At 54.8% G+C, this 21,692-nt stretch overlaps 1 long non-coding RNA gene across 16 annotated transcripts; it reads right to left on the bottom strand.

Moving 5' to 3' along the window:
• Window positions 1-304: 304 nt before the first annotated feature.
• LOC142825627 (uncharacterized) lies at window positions 305-20,914 on the bottom strand. 16 transcript variants are annotated; one of them, XR_012899995.1, is made up of 8 exons: window positions 20,354-20,607; window positions 18,789-20,074; window positions 10,248-10,366; window positions 9,076-9,936; window positions 7,511-8,796; window positions 3,547-3,635; window positions 2,523-2,794; window positions 479-2,226 (listed from the first exon to the last, which is right to left on the bottom strand). It is a non-coding gene; the product is annotated as an uncharacterized LOC142825627 (long non-coding RNA). The 16 variants fall into 16 exon arrangements; XR_012899997.1 differs by having other exon boundaries at window positions 2,523-2,791; XR_012899999.1 differs by having other exon boundaries at window positions 3,547-3,605.
• Between the last annotated feature and the right edge of the window lie 778 nt (window positions 20,915-21,692).

Raw genomic sequence — 21,692 nt, 5'->3', positions numbered from 1 at the left:
GTCCGTTAAGAGTCTCCTCGGACAGCCTCAGATTGGGCGCCACAGATTCCGAACACGCCCTGTACTCTCAGCCCATTCGCGGACAGAACAGTCTGTTATGATCAGTCTGGGACAGTCTCTTGGCCAGCCTTAGTGTAGGGATAACATAGTCAAGTATGAAACATGATTCCCCAAGTGGAAGTGACTCCCCAGAATTTGTTCCCCACAACTAAAAGTCTAAGGAGGAGAAGTTTGTTAAGTAGAAGAAGCATAGAAGTGTTTAGATTTATTCTTGTGAAAGTGTTTAGATTTAGTCTTATCAAGCTTGATCAGTGTTTAGATTTATTATGATTATTATTAGTTAGGATTGTTTAATTATAAATCTAAACATTTTTGCCCCTCTAGAATATAATTGGTTAGGAATGTAATATTAGGTCATGTAACTTCAAACTGTTAAAAATATACTACTATGTAGCCAGAAACAGCTCCCCTCGCTGTGCGCCAGGGCACGCTCAAACTTACTGTTACACAATTGACAACCGTTCTCTTCAAAGCATTGTGAAGCACTTAACCCTAATCGCAAAGTGAAGCATTGTAACTATAACAGTAACTAACTCAGCGCTCAGAGAGAGAATGTTTTAAGAAATGCCACCCAGAAACTTTTGTAACTTTTTGTAACTACAACTCTTGTATTATTATGCAAAATACTGTATGGGAAACATTCATTAGGGAATGTACGTAAGAGAGAGAGTGCTTGGACGATGAATGAATGGTTCTGAGAGGTGCCAGCCTGAGAATGCAGCAACAAAGGGCTGAAGAAGGTGTCAGGTGCCAGTGCAACCAAAAGGTGTCAAGTGGAGAAAACCAAGTACTGGAGATCCACCCGATGAGATCACTGACGAGCACCTGGCAGCCACCCTGGACATCAGCATGATGCAGCAATTCCCATAGACTGGCATAGGAAGAAATTCTTATAAGAACTGGACTAAAAGACTATGGAGTCAGAGTCCAAGGTTCTGCTGCCAGCCCATCAGGAGCTTGAGATGCGCATCCGATCAGGACTTCGCTCCCCACTCCCATCACTTGTGTACAGAATACCTGGCCAGTATTCTGTCACAAGCAACTTCCAGGCTGGGAACTATAACAAATACACAGAACTTGAATGAATGGATGAACGATTGACTGAATATTTATCTATATAAGTGTATAAGGGTTAAGCAGTGATAGGACTAAGTAGCTAAACAACGTTGTTTGCTTCTATCTTTTCTTTATTCTTTATCTTTACAATAAATGTGGCTTTTTGCCTTATCCCCCTCATAAGATCCTGCTTGCTTTTATTGGTACAACATTTGCATTAGGACACGCCCCTGAGTCACGCTCCATTGGCGGACAGAGCAGTCCGTTAAGATCCACCAGAGACAGCCTTTTGGCCGACAGCAGTGTCAGGATGCGCCCCTTAGTCACACCCCATACGCGGACAGAGCAGTCCGTTAAGATCATTCCTGGGTCAGCTTATTGGTCGCCTCAGATAAAGGACGCGCCCTTTAATCACAGCCCATTTGCTGACAGACCAGTCCGTTAAGATTGACTGGTTGGAGCTGGGCAGGAGCACCGGCCACGGCGCAGTTTAGAGGGCGGGGCCACGGCTGGTCCTGCGGGTGACGGGCGGGAGTGGCCGGCCGGGCTGAAGCGCAGCCTGGGCCCCACTGGGGAGCGAGAGGCAGGTGCCTGGTCCAGGGGAGGGGATGAGGTGATTGCAGAGGAGGGAACTGAGGCACGGGGGGGGAGAGCCAGGGAAAGCAGAGCTGGTGGGGCTGAGGCCGGTCCTTGTCGGTTCACAGATCAGCCGATGGACTCCTGAATTCTCAGCGGCTACTCGATGACGCCGCAGTCCCGGGGCCGGTGTGACGTCACAAAAAGCTGCCGTTGCAATTGGCTCCCCGTAGCCGTTTCTGACACACACACGAGCCGCTCTGATTTGGCTTCTAACACTTTTAGCTGCTCAGTTCTGCAAGCGCGCAGAGGAAGCTGCGTCTGATAGATGGAGGTTCTCCGCGACACATTTGGCAGCCTGGACCCCGTAAGCTGAGAGATTTCCAGACCCGACACTTATCTCCCTGTCAGCGATGGCTGCTCCGCTGCCAGACGGACGGTTCTCGCTTCGATCAAGCTCCCGAGCTCGCTGATTTCGTTTCCGTTCCATCCCCAGGAGGGAGGACACCGGGAGGGTTGACTTCTTATCGCTCGCTACCGAACACAGCAGAGGGGAAAAAACAAACAACTTAGCATTTCAGTCCGCAAGGACGCGGCATCGCTTCTCCTCCCACCATCGCACCGCAGCTTCCCACCATCGGCCACCCCCTCCCGTTGCCACTACAGGAACGGGGAGTGAAAGGAGGCCTTGAATCTCTATCCACGCTCTGTTGAACCGCCTACTGCCCCTTCACCAGTCCCCAAGCCACCAGGCTCCGTGCCCCAGCAGGAAGCTCTCTGCCTCAGAAGAAACATACTGCCAGGACGCTTGAAGATTTCAAAGCACGCACCTCTTACTCACACAGAGCCATGGGAAGGCCGAACGCTGAGGACCCTTCACGTGTTCCGAGAATCACGTCCAGGCAGCTCAAGTCCATCTCGGACGGTATCTTCTCAGCCCACTGCCCAGCCAGTTTCCCAGCTGTTACCCAGTCTGGAGCCAGCAAAGCCCTTGGGCAGGAGTGACAGCAAAGGGCTAGGACCCAGAAGCCGTGTCCAGGGGTCAGTCTGGAGTGCTGTACAAAGCCCAGGACCATCCACATATCCTGTGTGGCGCAACCTGCTGAGTGGAGACAAAGGCTCAGGGCTGCTCTCATACCCTGTTCAGACACTTTACTGAATGTGGTGCAGGGAAAAGGTGGACTGATGGCTCCCATGAATGGGGGTGCAGACTGGGGTGAGGAAGGGCCCCGGGATAAGAATATGGATGGGGGTGCAGGCTGGGGGGAGGAAGGGCCCCGGGATAAGAGTATGGACGGGGTGCAGGCTGGGGTGAGGAAGCAGGAGGGGAGGGGGCTGCGCGGAGCCTGGAGTGCGGGATGAGGGGGCCATGGGCAGGAGGGGAGAGGGCTGCGCAGAGCCTGGAGTGCGAGATGAGGGGGCCGGGGGCAGGAGGGGAGAGGGCTGCGCGGAGCCTGGTGTGCGGGATGAGGGGGCCGGGGGCAGGAGGGGAGAGGGCTGCACGGAGCCTAGAGTGCGGGATGAGGGGGCCGGGGGCAGGAGGGGAGAGGGCTGCGCGGAGCCTGGAGTGCGGGATGGGGGGGCCGGGGGCAGGAGGGGAGAGGACTGTGCGGAGCCTGGAGTGCGGGATGAGGGGGCCGGAGGCAGCAGGGGAGAGGGCTGTGCGGAGCCTGGTGTGCGGGATGGGGGGGCCATGGGAAGCAGGGGAGAGGGCTGTGCGGAGCCTGGTGTGCGGGATGAGGGGGCCGTGGGAAGCAGGGGAGAGGGCTGCGCAGAGCCTGGTGTGCGGGATGAGGGGGCCGTGGGAAGCAGGGGAGAGGGCTGCGCAGAGCCTGGAAATAACGAGCTTCTTACTTTGCCTGCTGTCAAAGGGTAAGACTGGGGCCACGTGGCGTGCGGAGCAGGGACAGCAGCTGGGGGCGATGGAATTACACGTGCATTACCTGCAATGACCACCGAGCGGCACTGTGGAGGCGCTTCGGAATTACACTGCATTACCCGCAATGACCACCGAGCGGCACTGTGGAGGCGCTATGGAATTACACGTGCATTACCCGCAATGACCACCGAGCGGCACTGTGGAGGCGCTATGGAATTATACGTGCATTACCCGCAATGACCACCGAGTGGCACTGTGGAGGCGCTACGGAATTACACGTGCATTACCCGCAATGACAACCGAGCGGCACTGTGGAGGCGCTTCGGAATTACACGTGCATTACCGGCAATGACCACCGAGCGGCACTGTGGAGGCGCTTCGGAATTATACGTGCATTACCCGCAATGACCACCGAGTGGCACTGTGGAGGCGCTTCGGAATTACACGTGCATTACCGGCAATGACCACCGAGCGGCACTGTGGAGGCGCTTCGAAATTATACGTGCATTACCCGCAATGACCACCGAGTGTCACTGTGGAGGCGCTACGGAATTACACGTGCATTACCGGCAATGACCACCGAGTGGCACTGTGGAGGCACTTCGGAATTACACGTGCATTACCGGCAATGACCACCGAGCGGCACTGTGGAGGCGCTACGGAATTACACGTGCATTACCGCCGGTGACCACCGAGTGGCACTGTTGCTCTGCTAAGGGCCGTTATTTCCAAATAAAAAAAGATTGTTCTTAGGGTAGAAATGCCCCATTCCGAACTAAGAGCCTCTGAGCATAGACACTGAATCCATGTCAAACAGGAAATGGTATTTCAATGTAAATGTTCTACAGCACAAGCCTTACAAAGTACGTACTCCCCGCAGTCACTCCCAATGGAGTCCCGGGAAGCACTGGGGAGTAACTCACAGCACCTCTATAAGACGTTCAAAATAACGGGCTTGCCTTGTGGATGCTCACGTTATCACTTTTCTTAAGTGATGTATTTCAGAATAACAGGCTTCTTATTTTTTGTGACATGAGAGTTTATTGTTCCAGAATAATGCCATTATAGAAATTGCTCTTTTTATATAGCAATATTGTGGGTGCTCCACTGTCGCTATTTACAAATAGCTCCTTCCTGGGGCCATTAAAGTAATTACGCTCTAGTGTTTCCTGGGGCTCTAAATCAAGGTAGCACAGCCACTTTAGGGAAGCCTGCCTCAGAGTAATTAAAACCAGCCAAAATATCTGAGAAGCCTTGTATTCTGAAATAGAATATGCTATTCTGAAATTGTAATGGGGAAATGCTAAAACAAGTGTGTAGTGTAGACATACTTTGACTCAAAGTAGCATGTCCTTACTAAGGGAGCCTACCTCTCACAAATTTTGATGCTTCCCTGTTGTGGGAACACACTATTTTGAAAAATATTTTCAAATACTTTAACCCCCAAAACACCTTATTTGAAATAATTCCCCAGTGTGAACATAGCCAAACATTACAGCTACAATGTAATGCTTGGCTATTTCCATAGATCCAAGAATCCCAAAATGTCAATCCATGCTTTTCTTTCTTCTATTAATAAACCCTTAGATTCTAAAGGATTGGCCCTGCGTGATCTTGTGGGTAAGATCCAAAGTGTAAACTGACCGGGGATTTGTGGCTGGTTCTTTGGAACCGGAAAGACCCGTTCGGGGAAGGTGAGATTGGGTTCTACAACCCCCTCACCTGTGTGCAGGCCCGGGGCTAATTGTGGCACAGGGAGAGCTGGGGTGTCTGAGGGGTTTTGCTCCTGAGGCTTCTGGCTGGCCACATTGGCAGCTAAAGCACTCAGTGTGACCGGTTTATGGCCTATTTGGGAAAGGCTTCCAGTCTGGGGCTGTAAGGAGCCCCGAGTTTTGAGCAATTCGCCCTGAGCGGACGCCCTCAGCTGTGCCAAGACCTGGCCCGGTCCGTCACAGCCACCTTCCCAGCTCACCTCAACCCTCACCCTACCTTCTCCCCAGTCATCTTTCAACACATAAGGACCCCCTCACCCACCCTCCTCTTCCTCCCTAACGGCCCCCAGCCCAACACGCTCTTGATCAAACAAGTTTTTCCGACACTGATAAACCTCATTCCATGAGGAATAAGCCCTCCATTGTTTCAATTGTTTCCATTTTCTTTTGAAATAATGCAATTGCTGTGTGGATGCTACTGTTGTTCTGCCAGAATAATGTCCCTTATTCCAGAAAAATGGTACAGTGTAGACACACCCTTAGGGTATGTCTACACTGCAGCACTAATTCGAACTAAGCTAATTCGAATTAGTGCATCTAGACCTAAAAACTAATTCGAATTAGCATTTTGCTAATTGGAAATAGCGTATCCACATTGAGTGGACCCTGAACCGAAGTTAAGGCTGGCCAGAACCAGTGCCTGCAGGGCATCAGGTTAGGACTTAGAGTGTGGAGCTGCTGCCTCCGTCTAGCCGAGGGTTGTGCTTAAAGGAACCCGACCCCCACCCCGGACAGACAGTTCTCAGGGTTCCCCACTTGCTTGTCTACCTCGATAAGGGACAGCAAAGCAGTCCTGTCTTGGAGTGCCCACACTCGGCACATCAAAGCACTTGGCCATCAGCCCGGCTGCACTTGCCGCAGGCTGCCATCCAAGGGGATCAATTGGGAGGCTGTCAGGATCCAGGAGGCCCTGCAGGAGAGCTTCCACCCCGAGGAGCCCGCAGAGCCACCCCAGTCCTCCCTAACCTCCTTCCACTTACCCTTCCCTAGCCCCCTTCCTGATGTAAAAAATAAATGACACGTCTGTTGTTAAATAAAGAGAGTTTCTATTTTTGAAAACTGAGGGGTGGGGATTAACCTCTGGGGAGACTGGTAAAAGGTGGTGGGAGAGGGGAAGAGAGAGGGGAGGTGGAAACCTGGGAGGAGGGAGCTGGAAGGGGGAAGCCAGGGGAAGGAGGGGAAGTATAAAACTATGGTACGCCATATCTTCAGTACTGTGTACAGATGTGGTCTCCTCACCTCAAAAAAGATATTTGGGCCTTGGAAAGGGTTCAGAAAAGGGCAACTACAATGATTAGGGGTTTGGAGCAGGTCCCATATGAAGAGAGGCTAAAGAGACTGGGACTTTTCAGCTTAGAAAAGAGGAGACTGAGGGGGATATGACAGAGGTCTATAAAATCATGAGTGGTGTGGAGAGGGTGAATATAGAAAAGTTCTTTACTTGTTCCCATAATATAAGAACTAGAGGACACCAAATGAAATTAATGGGTAGCAGGCTTAAACCTAATACAAGAAAGGTCTTCACACAGCGCACAGTCAACCTGTGGAACTCCTTGCCAGAGGATGCTGTGAAGGCTAGGACTATAACAGAGTTTAAAAAAAAAAACTAGATAAATTCATGGAGGTTAGGTCCATAAAAGGCTATTAGCCTGGGGGAAGGAAGAAATGGTGCCCCTGGCCTCTGTTTGTCAAAGGCTGGAGATGGATGGCAGGAGACAAATTGCTTGATCATTGTCTTCGGTCCACCCCCTCTGGGGCACCTGGCACTGGCCACTGTTGGCAGACAGGCTACTGGGCTAGATGGCCCTTTGGTCCGACCCAGTATAGCCATTCTTATGTTCTTATCAGTATCAGAAGTGCACCGATGGATACGGAGCACGTAGCTCCGCGGGATCTGGTGCTTCTGGGGCGATGACTTAAAAGCCAGCTCCCCACGCGCACAGGCTCTCACCTCCCCCCAGCCCTTGCTGACTCTGTATTAGAGACAGCAAGGGGGAGGGAAGCGTGTGTAGTTGTCAGGATTAACCGATAAGCCCAGGCTTATCAGTTAATCGTATACACGACTATACGCTAACATCCCATTCACCGAGTGTCACTGTTAACATTTCTGTAACGCAGTAAGTGCATTGCCGGGAGCAGGTACGCCTTGAGAGGCCTCCAAGCTTACCCAGTACACGGAGAGACCTTTTTTCAAAGGCCCAGCTTCTGATGGGTTTGGTCCTCCTTCTGGGATGCCACCGGATGTGCGGGGATTTCACTGAGACTACTTGCTCCACTAGCCTTGGCTGCCTCTCCCTGTTTTGCTGACTTAGGCTCTCTGGCCTCTGGGAGCCCACGCAGGTTGGGAAGCACCAAGTGTAGAAACACAGAGTCTGGAAACAGCTCTATACGGTAAGGCTTAGCTAGAAAATCGTCCAGCACTCAATTGCAGTTCCCCTCCGGAAAGTACACCCAAAATAATATTATCTGACGCGGGAGAGAAATCACTACAATGCAAGCTCATACGTTTGCCCATCCCCTCAATGAGGAGTAACATACGCACAACTTCTCCCGCTCCCCTCCTGCTGTTAGAAATTACACAAACTACATTTGTTTGATTAAAATCTAGCTTTTACAGTTGAGAGATTGCTGTCGTTTATCAAAACAAAATAAAGCACGCATACCGTGTATGGGTGTAGGCATGCATGGAGGAAGGGCAGCGTTAGGAGTGCAGGTTGCCATGGGATGTGGGTGTAGAAAGGAAGAGAAGGGGGGTGGGACCCAATGGATGGGAGCATGGATTGGAAGGGTCTGGAGTGTGGGATGGCTTGGGATGGGGGCTTGTTGAGGAGGAAGAGGAGAGTGGTTGAGGGAGTCCTTACGTGTGGAAGGAGGCCTGGGGGGAAGGTAGTGATGGGGGTCACATGGCAGGCGGGATGGGAGTGTGGGGGGAGGGACTGTGGGTTGGGAAGGAAAGAAACGGGGTTTAAGGGTCCTATAGATGGGGGAAAGGTAGGGATAGGGATAGACTGCGGGATGGGGGAGTGTTCTAGGGAGGAAAAAGAGGGGCTGATGGGCCCCGTGAAGGGAGGGATGCTCTGGGGTTGCAGGTTGCTCTGAGTCTGTGGAGAGAAGAAGGGAAACTGAGGGACACCAGGACTAGGGGGTATGGGCTAGGGAAGAGCACTGGTGGGGGAGCAGCTTGTGTGAGGGGGATGTTGAAATGTACTGCGGGAGTGGAACCTCCGCTCGGACTCGCTGTCTCAGCAAACGTGACTTCCCTTCCTAGACCCGAGTGGGCCGTAAGCCGAGAGATTTCCAGACCCGACACTTATCTCCCGGTAAGCGATGGCTGTTCCGCTCCCAGCCGGACGGTTCTCGCCTCGCTTCGACCAAGCTCCCGAGCTCGCTCTTCTCGTTTCCGTTCCATCCCCAGACGGGAGGACACCGGGAGGGTTGACTTCTTATCGCTCGCTACCGAACACAGCAGAGGGGAAAAAACAAACAAACAACTTAGCTTTTTAGTCCGCAAGGACGCGGCATCGCTTCTCCTCCCACCATCGGCCACCCCCTCCTGCTGCCACTCCAGGAACGCGGAGAGAACGGAGGCCTTGAATCTCTATCCACGCTCTGTTGAACCGCCTACTGCCCCTTCACCAGTCCCCAAGCCACCAGGCTCCGTGCCCCAGCAGGAAGCTCTCTGCCTCAGAAGAAACATACTGCCAGGACGCTTGAAGATTTCAAAGCACGCACCTCTTACTCACACAGAGCCATGGGAAGGCCGAACGCTGAGGACCCTTCACGTGTTCCGAGAATCACGTCCAGGCAGCTCAAGTCCATCTCGGACGGTATCTTCTCAGCCCACGGCCCCGCACTGATTCCTCTGCAAGGGTGGCCGAAAAAGCCCAGCGTGAGCTCTCACTCACTAAGGTCTGTGGCTGTGGGAATTCTATCCTTTAGCCCTCCCCCCCCCCCCCTCGCCTATGTATCGGGTCCTCTACAAGAACACTGAGTCAGTCAGCCATGACGCACCACCGCTCTCCCTTGCGCGACTGGCGTACCTGCAGAATTCCCGTTGGCTCCTGAGCCCTTAACCCGTGGAGATGCTCACCTGGAATGCCTGCAAGTGTGCTGTACAAGGACACGGCAGAAGCAGAGCAAGGACAAAGACACAGACAGAAACAGACAGACAGAACGTATTGGCCAATACTAGAGAGCAACAAGAGAGAAACACATAAGAGGCAGCCAGAAACCTTACCACCTTGCGTCTTCCTCCTCGAGCCAAGCGTCTGCTGAGAAGGACACCGTGTTCCAGAGAAACCAGCACCACTGACAAATGGAAGCCCTGACAAACGGGAGCTACCAAGGAAGCACCTCGGGAACCTCCGCTCGGACTCGCTGTCTAAGCAAACGTGACTTCCCTTCCTAGACCCGAGTGGGCCGTAAGCCGAGAGATTTCCAGACCCGATACTTATCTCCCGGTCAGCGATGGCTGCTCCGCTCCCAGCTGGAAGGTTCTCGCTTCGCTTCGACCAAGCTCCCGAGCTCGCTGTTCTCGTTTCCGTTCCATCCCCAGACGGGAGGACACCGGGAGGGTTGACTTCTTATCGCTCGCTAACGAACACAGCAGAGGGGAAAAAACATACAAACAACTTAGCGTTTCAGTCCGCAAGGACGCGGCATCGCTTCTCCTCCCACCATCGCACCGCAGCCTCCCACCATCGGCCACCCCCCGCCGCTGCCACTCCAGGAACGGGGAGAGAAAGGAGGCCTTGAATCTCTATCCACGCTCTGTTGAACCGCCTACTGCCCCTTCACCAGTCCCCAAGCCACCAGGCTCCGTGCCCCAGCAGGAAGCTCTCTGCCTCAGAAGAAACATACTGCCAGGACGCTTGAAGATTTCAAAGCACGCATCTCTTACGCACACAGAGCCATGGGAAGGCCGAACGCTGAGGACCCTTCACGTGTTCCGAGAATCACGTCCAAGCAGCTCAAGTCCATCTCGGGCGGTTTCTTCTCCGCCCACGGCCCCGCACTGATTCCTCTGCAAGGGCGGCAGAAAAAGCGCAGCGTGAGCTCTCACTCACTAAGGTCTGTGGCTGCGGGAATTCTTGCCTTTAGCCCCATGGTCACCAACCAATAGAGCCTCAACATCTACCGGTAGATCGTGATCTAAGAGTAGCTCTTCAGCCCTCTCTGAACTGCGTGCGTGCGCAGTACATTTACATTAGATTTCCTCATTTGAGGAGCAGCTACTCACCGAGCAACAACACAGGTGTATAGCTGCAAGGAATGGTGGGAGCTGGGAGGTCTAGAGGGCTGAAACACCCCAGCCAGCTGACTGTGGCTTTCAGCAGAAAGACGCTGCCCCGCGCTCCAGCTGATCGGCGGCTTCTCCTCTGCCCCTGCCCACGTGGAGCTTGATGCACCCTGGCTGAGCGCCACGACCAGCTCTCCGGGCAGCCGCTTCTCTTCACTCCAGCCTGGCTGCCCTGCGGTCAGTCCGGAGGGAGCGCGGGTCGGAGGCTTCCCTCCGTGGCTGGTGTAGGGAACTCCCTGCCCCCAACCTTGTTTCCTCTTCTCTGCCCCAAACCTGTCCCCCGCCCTCCTGGCCCCGTTCCCTCTCCCTTGCCCCCCCCCACCCCGCTGTCTAACCCTTCCCCGCTCTGCAGAAACTTGTCCCACGGCACCCTGCCCCCCCTGCAGGAACCGGTTCCCTCTGGCACCCTGTCTCCTACTGCAGAAACCTGTCCCCCCCCCCAGGACCCTGTCCCCTGCTGCAGAAACCTGTCCTGGCACCCTGCCCCCTCTCCCCTGCCCCCACTGGCACCCTGTTCCCTGTCCCAGAACCCACTAGCACCCCTCCCCAGTATTGTGTCCCCTGCTCCCAAAGGACTTTTCTATGCGTCAGTGACCCCTGACTCAAGGCAGGTTCCCTGCCATTCTCATAAATAAAGACAATGCAGAAACTTTTTGTGCTTAACATAGTATTTTATTTAAAAATGGAGCTTGGCCAACAAACCCCCAATTGGGGCCAAGCCCCCATCTGGCCACAACCACTCCTGCACTCCCCCTTCCCCAGACCCTAGATCTGAGCCTATCAAACACTGGAACCCCCTGCCCTGAGCCCTTCACATACCCCAACCCAAATTCCTGCATTCTCACATCCACAAGCCTGTGACTTGCTTAGTATCCCAACACCGCCCAGCCTGGAGCCCCCTCCCCGAGCCAGTGTCCCCTTCTCCACCTCCTCCTCCATCCAGATTTCCTCCCAGAGCTTGCACCTCTCACCCCTTCCCACACCCAAATCCCTCATTCCCACCGCAGAGACTACACATCCTGTCTCAACCCAGCGGGGGTCCGGCTAGACTGCAGGAGTTTTTCAGGATTCTGGAGATCTCAGAAAAACTCTTCTGCATCCAGGGTTGCGTTTGTTCTTCCGCTTTTTTAGTGGAAGAACAATCTGGCTTTTTCGGTCACCCCTATATTCCTCTTTCCCCAAGGAATAAGGTGGCTTCCAGAAGAAGGTTTTTTTTCTGACATTTGGTCCAGTCTAGACAGGCAAAATGTTGGAAAAACCTCATTCTACAGAAGAATTGGTTTTTTTAAAGAAAAGTAGCAGTATAAGGATTGGGGACAGCAAGTGATGGAGAGGAGGAGAATAGAGAGAGCAGGGCTTCAAGGAAGGGGCAGGGCAGTAAATCTTGGCTTGGTCTGTCATTTAAAGTGATCTTGGCTGTAAAAAGGTTGGAGACCACTGCTTTAGACCCTCCCCCCCCCCGCCCCCCCCCCCTCTGTATCGGGTCCATTACAACAATACTGAGTCAGTCCGCCATGACGCACCACTGGTCTCCCGTGCTCTCCCTTGCGCGACTGGCGTACCTGCACAATTCCCCTTAGCTCCTGGGCCCTTAACCCGTGGAGATGCTCACCTGGAATGCCTGTACGTGTCCTGTACAAGGACATGGCAGAAGCAGAGCAAGGACAAAGACACAGACAGAAACAGACAGAACGTACTGGCCAATACGAGAGAGCAACAAGAGAGAAACACACGAGAGGCAGCTTGCGTGGGAGGGGAGGGGTTGAATACACTTGGTGGTCAGGGAAGAGGGGGCAGGTTGAGGAGGGGGTGTTGAATGGACTGGGGGTGGGGAAAGGGGTGCAGGGTGGGCGGGGGGTGCAGAATGGACTGGGGGTGGGGAAAGGGGTGCAGGGTGGGCAGGGGGTGCAGAATGGACTGGGGGTGGGGAAAGGGGTGCAGGGTGGGCGGGGGGTGCAGAATGGACTGGGGGTGGGGAAGGGGTGCAGGGTGGGCAGCGGGTGCAGAATGGACTGGGGGTGGGGAAAGGGGTGCAGATTGGGCAGGGGGTGCAGAATGGACTGGGGGTGGGGAAGGGGGTGCAGGTCGGGGGGGGGGGGCCGTGCAGAGGGCGCGGGCAGACGTGAGCAGGGCCTGAGTAGCGCTGCGGGGACGTCCTGAGATGCAGGTGGGGGCGGAGAGAAGCTGGAACACGATGGGCGGGGCTATGCCGGGGGCGGGGCTATGATAGGGGCGGGGCGCGCTGCGACGTGCCCCGGGAGGCCGCACTATGAGAACTACAAGTCCCAGGATGCGTCGCTGACACTTGGAGTGACACGAGCGAGGGACCAATCGCGTCGCTCCCTGGTCAATGCCCCGTTGTGATGTCACTTCCGCTGCACCCGCCCAACCAAACAGCGCCGGGCCTGCCCTGGCCCTGCAATGGCCGATGGGAGCTGCGGACAGGGGCACTCAGTTTCCCACAAGCGACTGCGGCTACTTTCCCTACTCCCCCTCATCCCGCCCCTCCCCATTGCTGGGCGGGGCTCCTGCCTCAGAGCCGGGAGCGTCCGCGGCTGATGCCCCGCCCCCACTCAGGAGAGGAGACTCCGCGGCAACCCCTCCCCCCCAAAACTCCCCCCCCCGTGCAGTCTGATCACCCCCAAACTCCTCCCCCCCCGTGCAGTCTGATCCCCCCAAACTCCTCCCCGCCCCCTGCAGTCTGATCCCCCCCAAACTCCTCCCCCCCGTGCAGTCTGATCCCCCCCAAACTCCTCCCCGCCCCGTGCAGTCTGATCCCCCCCAAACTTCCTCCCCGCCCCGTGCAGTCTGATCCCCCCCGTGCAGTCTGATCCCCCCAAACTTCCTCCCCGCCCCGTGCAGTCTGATCCCCCCCAAACTTCCTCCCCGCCCCGTGCAGTCTGATCCCCCCCAAACTTCCTCCCCTCCCCGTGCAGACTGATCCCCCCCAAACTCCTCCCCCCCGTGCAGTCTGATCCCCCTAAACTCCTCCCCCCCGTGCAGTCTGATCCCCCCCAAACTCCTCTCCCCCCGTGCAGTCTAATCCCCCCCAAATTCCTCTCCCCCCGTGCAGTCTGATCCCCCCCAAACTCCTACCCGCCCCGTGCAGTCTGAACCCCTCCCCAAACTCTTCCCCGCTCCGTGCAGTCTAATCCCCCACAAACTCCTCTCCCCCCCGTGCAGTCTGATGCCCCCCAACTCCTGTCCGCCCCGTGCAGTCTGAACCCCCCGCAAACTCCTTCCCGCCCCGTGCAGTCTGATCCCCCCCAAACTCCTCTCCCCCCGTGCAGTCTGAACCTCCCCCCGTGCAGTCTGATCCCCCCAAACTCCTCTCCGCCCCGTGCAGTCTGATCCCCCCAAACTCCTCCCCGCCCTGTGCAGTCCGATCTCCCCCAAACTCCTCCCCGCCCCGTGCACTCCGATCCCCCTCAAACTCCTCTCCGCCCCGTGTAGTCTGATCCCCTCCCCAAACTCCTCTCCGCCCCGTGCAGTCTGATCCCCCTCAAACTCCTCCCCGCCCCGAGCAGTCTGAACCGCTCCCCAAACTCCTCGCCGCCCCGTGCAGTCTGATCCTCCCCGCCCCGTGCAGTCTGATCCCCCCCAAACTCCTCCCCGCCCCGTGCAGTCTAATCCTCCCCCCGTGCAGTCTGATCCACCCCAAACTCCTCCCCGCCCCGTGCAGTCTGATCCCCCCCAACTCCTCCCCGCCCCGTGCAGTCTGATCCCCCCCAACTCCGCCCTGCGCCGTGCAGTCTGATCCCCCCCAAACTCCTCCCCCGCAGAGCCTGGATTGCGGGATGAGGGGGCCAGGGGCAGGAGGGGAGAGGGCTGCGCGGAACCTGGAGTGCGGGATGAGGGGGCCATGGGCAGGAGGGGAGAGGGCTGCGCGGAGCCTGCACTGCGGGATGAGGGGGCCATGGGCAGGAGGGGAGAGGACTGTGCGGAGCCTGCAGTGCGGGATGAGGGGGCCATGGGCAGGAGGGGAGAGGGCTGTGCGGAGCCTGCAGTGCGGGATGAGGGGGCCAGGGGCAGGAGGGGAGAGGGCTGTGCGGAGCCTGCAGTGCGGGATGAGGGGGCCATGGGCAGGAGGGGAGAGGGCTGTGCGGAGCCTGGAGTGCGGGATGAGGGGGCCAGGGGCAGGAGGGGAGAGGGCTGTGCGGAGCCTGGAGTGCGGGATGAGGGGGCCATGGGCAGGAGGGGAGAGGGCTGTGCGGAGCCTGCAGTGCGGGATGAGGGGGCCATGGGCAGCAGGGGAGAGGGCTGCGCAGAGCCTGGAAATAACGAGCTTCTTACTTTGCCTGCTGTCAAAGGGTAAGACTGGGGCCACGTGGGGTGCGGAGCAGGGACAGCAGCTGGGGGCGATGGAATTACACGTGCATTACCCGCAATGACCACCGAGCGGCACTGTGGAGGCGCTACGGAATTACACGTGCATTACCCGCAATGACCACCGAGCGGCACTGTGGAGGCGCTTCGGAATTACACGTGCATTACCCGGAATGACCACCGAGAGGCACTGTGGAGGCGCTACGGAATTACACGTGCATTACCGGCAATGACCACCGAGCGGCACTGTGGAGGCGCTTCGGATTTATACGTGCATTACCTGCAATGACCACCGAGTGGCACTGTGGAGGCGCTTCGGAATTACACGTGCATTACCCGCAATGACCACCGAGTGGCACTGTGGAGGCGCTTCGGAATTACACGTGCATTACCCGCAATGACCACCGAGTGGCACTGTGGAGGCGCTTCGGAATTACACGTGCATTACCCGGAATGACCACCGAGAGGCACTGTGGAGGCGCTACGGAATTACACGTGCATTACCGGCAATGACCACCGAGTGGCACTGTGGAGGCGCTACGGAATTACACGTGCATTACCGCCGGTGACCACCGAGTGGCACTGTTGCTCTGCTAAGGGCCGTTATTTCCAAATAAAAAAAGATTGTTCTTAGGGTAGAAATGCCCCATTCCGAACTAAGAGCCTCTGAGCATAGACACTGAATCCATGTCACACAGGAAATGGTATTTCAATGTAAATGTTCTACAGCACAAGCCTTACAAAGTACGTACTCCCCGCAGTCACTCCCAATGGAGTCCCGGGAAGCACTGGGGAGTAACTCACAGCACCTCTATAAGACGTTCAAAATAACGGGCTTGCCTTGTGGATGCTCACGTTATCACTTTTCTTAAGTGATGTATTTCAGAATAACAGGCTTCTTATTTTTTGTGACATGAGAGTTTATTGTTCCAGAATAATGCCATTATAGAAATTGCTCTTTTTATATAGCAATATTGTGGGTGCTCCACTGTCGCTATTTACAAATAGCTCCTTCCTAGGGCCATTAAAGTAATTACGCTCTAGTGTTTCCTGGGGCTCTAAATCAAGGTAGCACAGCCACTTTAGGGAAGCCTGCCTCAGAGTAATTAAAACCAGCCAAAATATCTGAGAAGCCTTGTATTCTGAAATAGAATATGCTATTCTGAAATTGTAATGGGGAAATGCTAAAACAAGTGTGTAGTGTAGACATACTTTGACTCAAAGTAGCATGTCCTTACTAAGGGAGCCTACCTCTCACAAATTTTGATGCTTCCCTGTTGTGGGAACACACTATTTTGAAAAATATTTTCAAATACTTTAACCCCCAAAACACCTTATTTGAAATAATTCCCCAGTGTGAACATAGCCAAACATTACAGCTACAATGTAATGCTTGGCTATTTCCATAGATCCAAGAATCCCAAAATGTCAATCCATGCTTTTCTTTCTTCTATTAATAAACCCTTAGATTCTAAAGGATTGGCCCTGCGTGATCTTGTGGGTAAGATCCAAAGTGTAAACTGACCGGGGATTTGTGGCTGGTTCTTTGGAACCGGAAAGACCCGTTCGGGGAAGGTGAGATTGGGTTCTACAACCCCCTCACCTGTGTGCAGGCCCGGGGCTAATTGTGGCACAGGGAGAGCTGGGGTGTCTGAGGGGTTTTGCTCCTGAGGCTTCTGGCTGGCCACATTGGCAGCTAAAGCACTCAGTGTGACCGGTTTATGGCCTATTTGGGAAAGGCTTCCAGTCTGGGGCTGTAAGGAGCCCCGAGTTTTGAGCAATTCGCCCTGAGCGGACGCCCTCAGCTGTGCCAAGACCTGGCCCGGTCCGTCACAGCCACCTTCCCAGCTCACCTCAACCCTCACCCTACCTTCTCCCCAGTCATCTTTCAACACATAAGGACCCCCTCACCCACCCTCCTCTTCCTCCCTAACGGCCCCCAGCCCAACACGCTCTTGATCAAACAAGTTTTTCCGACACTGATAAACCTCATTCCATGAGGAATAAGCCCTCCATTGTTTCAATTGTTTCCATTTTCTTTTGAAATAATGCAATTGCTGTGTGGATGCTACTGTTGTTCTGCCAGAATAATGTCCCTTATTCCAGAAAAATGGTACAGTGTAGACACACCCTTAGGGTATGTCTACACTGCAGCACTAATTCGAACTAAGCTAATTCGAATTAGTGCATCTAGACCTAAAAACTAATTCGAATTAGCATTTTGCTAATTGGAAATAGCGTATCCACATTGAGTGGACCCTGAACCGAAGTTAAGGCTGGCCAGAACCAGTGCCTGCAGGGCATCAGGTTAGGACTTAGAGTGTGGAGCTGCTGCCTCCGTCTAGCCGAGGGTTGTGCTTAAAGGAACCCGACCCCCACCCCGGACAGACAGTTCTCAGGGTTCCCCACTTGCTTGTCTACCTCGATAAGGGACAGCAAAGCAGTCCTGTCTTGGAGTGCCCACACTCGGCACATCAAAGCACTTGGCCATCAGCCCGGCTGCACTTGCCGCAGGCTGCCATCCAAGGGGATCAATTGGGAGGCTGTCAGGATCCAGGAGGCCCTGCAGGAGAGCTTCCACCCCGAGGAGCCCGCAGAGCCACCCCAGTCCTCCCTAACCTCCTTCCACTTACCCTTCCCTAGCCCCCTTCCTGATGTAAAAAATAAATGACACGTCTGTTGTTAAATAAAGAGAGTTTCTATTTTTGAAAACTGAGGGGTGGGGATTAACCTCTGGGGAGACTGGTAAAAGGTGGTGGGAGAGGGGAAGAGAGAGGGGAGGCGGAAACCTGGGAGGAGGGAGCTGGAAGGGGGAAGCCAGGGGAAGGAGGGGAAGTATAAAACTATGGTACGCCATATCTTCAGTACTGTGTACAGATGTGGTCTCCTCACCTCAAAAAAGATATTTGGGCCTTGGAAAGGGTTCAGAAAAGGGCAACTACAATGATTAGGGGTTTGGAGCAGGTCCCATATGAAGAGAGGCTAAAGAGACTGGGACTTTTCAGCTTAGAAAAGAGGAGACTGAGGGGGATATGACAGAGGTCTATAAAATCATGAGTGGTGTGGAGAGGGTGAATATAGAAAAGTTCTTTACTTGTTCCCATAATATAAGAACTAGAGGACACCAAATGAAATTAATGGGTAGCAGGCTTAAACCTAATACAAGAAAGGTCTTCACACAGCGCACAGTCAACCTGTGGAACTCCTTGCCAGAGGATGCTGTGAAGGCTAGGACTATAACAGAGTTTAAAAAAAAAAACTAGATAAATTCATGGAGGTTAGGTCCATAAAAGGCTATTAGCCTGGGGGAAGGAAGAAATGGTGCCCCTGGCCTCTGTTTGTCAAAGGCTGGAGATGGATGGCAGGAGACAAATTGCTTGATCATTGTCTTCGGTCCACCCCCTCTGGGGCACCTGGCACTGGCCACTGTTGGCAGACAGGCTACTGGGCTAGATGGCCCTTTGGTCCGACCCAGTATAGCCATTCTTATGTTCTTATCAGTATCAGAAGTGCACCGATGGATACGGAGCACGTAGCTCCGCGGGATCTGGTGCTTCTGGGGCGATGACTTAAAAGCCAGCTCCCCACGCGCACAGGCTCTCACCTCCCCCCAGCCCTTGCTGACTCTGTATTAGAGACAGCAAGGGGGAGGGAAGCGTGTGTAGTTGTCAGGATTAACCGATAAGCCCAGGCTTATCAGTTAATCGTATACACGACTATACGCTAACATCCCATTCACCGAGTGTCACTGTTAACATTTCTGTAACGCAGTAAGTGCATTGCCGGGAGCAGGTACGCCTTGAGAGGCCTCCAAGCTTACCCAGTACACGGAGAGACCTTTTTTCAAAGGCCCAGCTTCTGATGGGTTTGGTCCTCCTTCTGGGATGCCACCGGATGTGCGGGGATTTCACTGAGACTACTTGCTCCACTAGCCTTGGCTGCCTCTCCCTGTTTTGCTGACTTAGGCTCTCTGGCCTCTGGGAGCCCACGCAGGTTGGGAAGCACCAAGTGTAGAAACACAGAGTCTGGAAACAGCTCTATACGGTAAGGCTTAGCTAGAAAATCGTCCAGCACTCAATTGCAGTTCCCCTCCGGAAAGTACACCCAAAATAATATTATCTGACGCGGGAGAGAAATCACTACAATGCAAGCTCATACGTTTGCCCATCCCCTCAATGAGGAGTAACATACGCACAACTTCTCCCGCTCCCCTCCTGCTGTTAGAAATTACACAAACTACATTTGTTTGATTAAAATCTAGCTTTTACAGTTGAGAGATTGCTGTCGTTTATCAAAACAAAATAAAGCACGCATACCGTGTATGGGTGTAGGCATGCATGGAGGAAGGGCAGCGTTAGGAGTGCAGGTTGCCATGGGATGTGGGTGTAGAAAGGAAGAGAAGGGGGGTGGGACCCAATGGATGGGAGCATGGATTGGAAGGGTCTGGAGTGTGGGATGGCTTGGGATGGGGGCTTGTTGAGGAGGAAGAGGAGAGTGGTTGAGGGAGTCCTTACGTGTGGAAGGAGGCCTGGGGGGAAGGTAGTGATGGGGGTCACATGGCAGGCGGGATGGGAGTGTGGGGGGAGGGACTGTGGGTTGGGAAGGAAAGAAACGGGGTTTAAGGGTCCTATAGATGGGGGAAAGGTAGGGATAGGGATAGACTGCGGGATGGGGGAGTGTTCTAGGGAGGAAAAAGAGGGGCTGATGGGCCCCGTGAAGGGAGGGATGCTCTGGGGTTGCAGGTTGCTCTGAGTCTGTGGAGAGAAGAAGGGAAACTGAGGGACACCAGGACTAGGGGGTATGGGCTAGGGAAGAGCACTGGTGGGGGAGCAGCTTGTGTGAGGGGGATGTTGAAATGTACTGCGGGAGTGGAACCTCCGCTCGGACTCGCTGTCTCAGCAAACGTGACTTCCCTTCCTAGACCCGAGTGGGCCGTAAGCCGAGAGATTTCCAGACCCGACACTTATCTCCCGGTAAGCGATGGCTGTTCCGCTCCCAGCCGGACGGTTCTCGCCTCGCTTCGACCAAGCTCCCGAGCTCGCTCTTCTCGTTTCCGTTCCATCCCCAGACGGGAGGACACCGGGAGGGTTGACTTCTTATCGCTCGCTACCGAACACAGCAGAGGGGAAAAAACAAACAAACAACTTAGCTTTTTAGTCCGCAAGGACGCGGCATCGCTTCTCCTCCCACCATCGGCCACCCCCTCCTGCTGCCACTCCAGGAACGCGGAGAGAACGGAGGCCTTGAATCTCTATCCACGCTCTGTTGAACCGCCTACTGCCCCTTCACCAGTCCCCAAGCCACCAGGTTCCGTGCCCCAGCAGGAAGCTCTCTGCCTCAGAAGAAACATACTGCCAGGACGCTTGAAGATTTCAAAGCACGCACCTCTTACTCACACAGAGCCATGGGAAGGCCGAACGCTGAGGACCCTTCACGTGTTCCGAGAATCACGTCCAGGCAGCTCAAGTCCATCTCGGACGGTATCTTCTCAGCCCACGGCCCCGCACTGATTCCTCTGCAAGGGTGGCCGAAAAAGCCCAGCGTGAGCTCTCACTCACTAAGGTCTGTGGCTGTGGGAATTCTATCCTTTAGCCCTCCCCCCCCCCCCTCGCCTATGTATCGGGTCCTCTACAAGAACACTGAGTCAGTCAGCCATGACGCACCACCGCTCTCCCTTGCGCGACTGGCGTACCTGCAGAATTCCCGTTGGCTCCTGAGCCCTTAACCCGTGGAGATGCTCACCTGGAATGCCTGCAAGTGTGCTGTACAAGGACACGGCAGAAGCAGAGCAAGGACAAAGACACAGACAGAAACAGACAGACAGAACGTATTGGCCAATACTAGAGAGCAACAAGAGAGAAACACATAAGAGGCAGCCAGAAACCTTACCACCTTGCGTCTTCCTCCTCGAGCCAAGCGTCTGCTGAGAAGGACACCTTGTTCCAGAGAAACCAGCACCACTGACAAATGGAAGCCCTGACAAACGGGAGCTACCAAGGAAGCACCTCGGGAACCTCCGCTCGGACTCGCTGTCTAAGCAAACGTGACTTCCCTTCCTAGACCCGAGTGGGCCGTAAGCCGAGAGATTTCCAGACCCGATACTTATCTCCCGGTCAGCGATGGCTGCTCCGCTCCCAGCTGGAAGGTTCTCGCTTCGCTTCGACCAAGCTCCCGAGCTCGCTGTTCTCGTTTCCGTTCCATCCCCAGACGGGAGGACACCGGGAGGGTTGACTTCTTATCGCTCGCTAACGAACACAGCAGAGGGGAAAAAACATACAAACAACTTAGCGTTTCAGTCCGCAAGGACGCGGCATCGCTTCTCCTCCCACCATCGCACCGCAGCCTCCCACCATCGGCCACCCCCCGCCGCTGCCACTCCAGGAACGGGGAGAGAAAGGAGGCCTTGAATCTCTATCCACGCTCTGTTGAACCGCCTACTGCCCCTTCACCAGTCCCCAAGCCACCAGGCTCCGTGCCCCAGCAGGAAGCTCTCTGCCTCAGAAGAAACATACTGCCAGGACGCTTGAAGATTTCAAAGCACGCATCTCTTACGCACACAGAGCCATGGGAAGGCCGAACGCTGAGGACCCTTCACGTGTTCCGAGAATCACGTCCAGGCAGCTCAAGTCCATCTCGGGCGGTTTCTTCTCCGCCCACGGCCCCGCACTGATTCCTCTGCAAGGGCGGCAGAAAAAGCGCAGCGTGAGCTCTCACTCACTAAGGT

Source organism: Pelodiscus sinensis, unplaced genomic scaffold (assembly GCF_049634645.1).
Source record: "Pelodiscus sinensis isolate JC-2024 unplaced genomic scaffold, ASM4963464v1 ctg183, whole genome shotgun sequence".
In the NCBI taxonomy this organism is placed as follows: domain Eukaryota; kingdom Metazoa; phylum Chordata; order Testudines; family Trionychidae; genus Pelodiscus; species Pelodiscus sinensis.
This window is presented reverse-complemented; position numbering and strand designations above follow the sequence as displayed.